Source organism: Dermacentor albipictus, chromosome 3 (assembly GCF_038994185.2).
Source record: "Dermacentor albipictus isolate Rhodes 1998 colony chromosome 3, USDA_Dalb.pri_finalv2, whole genome shotgun sequence".
Classification (NCBI taxonomy): domain Eukaryota; kingdom Metazoa; phylum Arthropoda; class Arachnida; order Ixodida; family Ixodidae; genus Dermacentor; species Dermacentor albipictus.
This window is the reverse complement of record NC_091823.1, coordinates 129,630,838-129,635,440: the sequence shown is the minus strand read 5'-3', so window position 1 is coordinate 129,635,440 and position 4,603 is coordinate 129,630,838.

Genomic DNA, 4,603 nt, shown 5'->3' with positions numbered 1-4,603 from the left:
GCCGTTAGCAGCCACCGGCGACCATTTGGCCATGTTTTGTGTCTTAATTAGCTTCAGATTCGGACGTGGTCTTAAAACGTCTGTTTGTATTGAGCCCCGGCCAGCTTAATAAATGTTCTTTGTGGCTTTTAGAGAGCTTTGCCTAGGGTCTCCCTTGCTCCGCGCACGGTCTCGCTTTCTTTTTTGGGGGGGGAGGGGGGGTGGGGGGGGGGGCGGGCCGGGCGCGTACGCGTGAGCGGCGCTTCGGCACACGGAGCGGGCCGGAGCAGGCGCGGACGCGGCGCCCTGTGTATGCATAGCGGCTCGGAGTGCTCGAACCCGCGGTGGTCGTCCGGCGCTCGCGAGATCGGAGCGTGCGCGCCGTGAGCGTAGCGAGGAGACCACAATTCCTACCACACATTGAGCGACCACTGGTACTGCATGGTGCCGATTGCGCTTTACCCACCGTGGATTGGAGTCCCTCCGATAGTGTGGATTATGCAAATTTAGCTAGGCGTTTCTGCGAACATTGGCTTCATCCGGGCACATGATGTTGCTCAAAAAGTCCAGTGACTCATCGGCTTTTGTGAGGACCCTGTTCAAAAAATCTTGACGATTCTACAGGTCCCTATATTCCAAGCATTGGTGCTGGTTAAGGTGGTGCTAGAAACAGCACTAGAAGCACTAGAAAGGCCGTCATTTAGAGTCCTCCAAACTGATGACTCGGAAATTGGTACCTGGGCGGCCACGTACCGCACGCTAGAATGAGGGTTTGAGGCCACAAGTGCTAGAACATCCGTGCGAGGCTAGGACTCAAAGATGGAGTCCTCCACCGCTGTTATATGCGGCCTTCCTCTTGTTGTCATATGCAGCTCCCAAGACAAGGATCATGTTTCCCTTCTGCTCATTAGAGAAAGACATGGCGACTGGGACGAAACAAAAGGCACATTTACATCTTTGCACTCACGTTACCAATTCGCTATTGTGGTGACAGTTTTCGCGGCAAGAAAAGAAAATATCTGCGCACATTATCTACGCTAAGACAACAGCTACCACAGCTTGTTTCCAACTAACACCAAACGCAACGAGTTTCTTCGGCCGGAGCGTGGCAGATAAGGCACTAGCTGTTTAGAAATAAAGCGAAAGTATGAATTAAAAGCCGGGCACATCCGCTGCAACAATGATGCAGTAAGCTATTAGCCTCAGCAAAATTTCAAGTCAAAAAGCCGAGGAAAGTTAAAACAAACATCAAATGATGTGGGTGACAAAGCTCTGGCAATGGCACTGTTGTGCTTAGTCAAGCTGCAGTATCCGCAGCTTTTTCGCCGTCTCCCCTTTTTCACAAATGTTTTTGTTTGGTGAAAATAAAACACCGACCGACCGACCGACCAACCGACCGACCGACCGACCGACTGACTTTAGGTGTGTGCGTGTCGGGGGGTTGGGGAGGGACCCCCCTCCCCCACGGATAACTATGGAGAGGACTCGGGCACAGACCTAGGAAGCACAAGTTGGCTACTAGCTAGCTTGATACAGAGGGACAAGGCTAGAAACAGCTAGCACTGTGTCAAGGTATAGTTTCAACAATTTCAAGATGGCTAGTACTTCATGTCTCTAAGCCATACGCACTAGCAACTGTGAAGATGTTTAGTAAGAAAAAATATGTAAATGTTTCGAAGCCATAGTTAGCACTTGTTGTCTCCGAGCCCTACGCGTCTAGCCATTGTGAAGACTGGAAAATTTCTCTAAATTTCAAAAGCATTGCCAGAGAGGTTTTAGGGCATCTGAATGTCCTAAACCTCCGTGAATCATCTGAATGGGAGGCCTCATATGAATGCGAGGGGGGGGGGGGCGGGGGGGCTCGTCAGAACATAGAGGAAACGGGGAGAGGAGGGGGCGACACAATCAATTTTTAAAGGCGCGGAAGTTGCTGGCAAGCTTCCGGAATGGGGAAGGGATAGTTGCGTTGATAGGAAATATCAAATCCCTTGTAGCGTAATCAGCACCTATCTGTGCTCCACAAATGGAGCGCGTGGAAACCGATTCTTCATAGATTTCCTACGCACGTTCTATCAAGGTTATAAACAAGAATAAGGTGCCTCAGAAAGACTGGCCAACGTTTTGATATAGGAAGACCTATCTTCGTCAAAGGTGTCCTTGTCATCCTTAGCAGGTTAGCTTTAACAGGTTATAAGCTAGACACGCCCCAACTGACGTCACGTGCGGTCACAGCGACCGATCGTAACCTCATCACGTGCCGTCATTGTCGCTGGCGGGTGACTGTAAAGGCAGAGACTGAAAAGAAAACCAGCGCTGTCGCTTGACGCCTCTGGGCGTGGTGAAGTGCGCACGTCCGCCGGTTCAAATGTGGCGCCACAGTGATGGCATACTGAGGATTGCAGCCTTGGAAAGGGGTGCGCAATTTAATATGTACATAAAGAGCAATAAAAAAATAAAGTATCTGCTGTTCAAAAAACATAGCTGTGCATTAAAGTTGTTTTAAAGGGAAAATATGCAAGCATGATAAAAGGTGAGGTATCATTACTCAAGCGCAGCGTCCGAAGCGGAGGTGGCGCAACATACAGCAGTGGCGCTTCGCGCTTTCGTTTTACCGATTTCGAAACTTTCGGCGGACGTGGCGGCGGTTCGCTGGCGCTGTTGTCTTGCATAAAATGGCATGAGGTTTCGAGTGGAGAACTCCAAATCGAGTTTGCAAAAACGTCAGCAACAACACCGCCTTATTTCGGTTCGGTAAGTGATTTCATTATATGATTGAGGGGTTCCTACTTTGCTGGAAATTATGCTGCACGATTTGAACGGCACGAACGTCAGTTAATGTTTCGGATTGTCGCATTCATGCAGTTATTGACGGAGCCCGTTTCAGGTTGCAAGTTTTTTTCTCTTTAGGTTTCTTAGTAGCATGCTTTTTCTTTTGCCTTTCTGCAACGTGAATATGGTGCGAGCTTTGAGGCTACGACGGGAGCTGTGTAATTCCATTACCGACTCTATATGCACTGGTAGATCGCCAGCAATGTCCTGATGCTATTATTCATCACTGTGTACTGTATTAAAACATGATCGTGTAAATGACACTCGCAGGCTACGACTATTGACGAAAAGTAAGCGAACCCAGAAAATTCGCCTCAACCCGTTCGTTGACCTTGCAAATCGAGAAAACAAAACTGCTAATGGCTCCTCATTTAGCTCATAGAAGTGTGTCCACTCCACTATTCTGCATGAAGGCATGGGAGTGCGCTGCTAGTGCACATATGTTGTCCTTGGTTGTTGTTGGCTTCTTATGATATGATTAATAAAAAAATCGTGCCCCTCGGTTTGCTCGGCGAGTCGCAATAGCCAGTGGGGCTCTGGAAGCGGTGCTTCACACGCAGTAACCAAGCTCGGTCTTTATTTCAATAAAGTTCTTTCTCTCTTTCTCTCTCTCTTTCGACGCGTGTTGTGGACGTTTTCAGAACGTCTACCAACCGGGAAAACCGGGAATTCTCAGGGATTTTGAATAGCCTGGAAATACTCAGGGAAAACTCAGGGAATTAACAGGGAAGTAACAGAGAGGAATCGTAACAAGTTGTCTTTGACGCCGTGTCATCGGCTTAAGGAGTTTCCAGAGTTTCCAGTGTATAGTCAACGACCGACTTTCCGGACGCCCGATAACTCGGACGGCTTCGCGGCACCACCACGTACCCCATAGAGCCTATGTGTAAGAATGTCTGAAATTGCAGATGCAAGAACGCTCCGCCGTCCGATTTTCGGCACTTTTTTGCCGTGACCGCAGTTCCGAAATGGCATTAATCAAAGCCACCGCCGCTGGCATTTTGATTACATCGCCGCCTCGAACCGGCGCTCTCGCACGCAGATTCGTTGGCAGTCGTAGCCACCACAGCAGCAACGCTAGGCCTAGCTGCTTCGACGTTCGCTATTAAGCTTCTCGCCGTTCTGTGCGGTGTTTTTCATTGATAAGATTCCCCACTATTAGCAATGGCACCGACTCCGCCTTTGTGGTCCTCGTGATTAAATTCGAAGCTCGCAAAGCACAACGCGTTGCATAATGCTGGTTTCTGAAAGTCAGCTTTGCCTCAGTGTAGTGGTGGTACACGGTGAAGCATACATAAAAGTATTGCGTTGAAGCATAACAAACGTGGGAAGAGGCAATTATCAAGGTGAACAATATGTAGTCCTTCATTATGCACGCGAGCACCCGCCATGTCCTGTCACGGCACGAGCACCAATATGCCTAATAAGTGTACTGACAGGTCTTCAGAGGTTTTTCAGATGTGCCTGCGGCGAGTTGAGCCCTTAAAGGCAGTAAAAGACATGCATTCATTTCTTCCGACTGCCTGATTTCTCGGACGCTCTCGCGGCCCCTAGGAAGTCCAAAAAATCGGGTGATGAATGTACAACTGATCAAAAGGATTCCCCGAATGGTCCGTGGGGCGAACGCGTGGTGGACAAGGACGTGAACAGAAAGGACTGACGCATTGAGGAATGAACGGGAAAGGAAGCGTGCCGCCGCTTCTTTGATGGAGCTTGAGCTCAAGAAACAAAGTGTTGGCTGACGCCGAGATGCAATTGTCACTAATACAAACCAAAATAAGCTCTTTAAACCAGT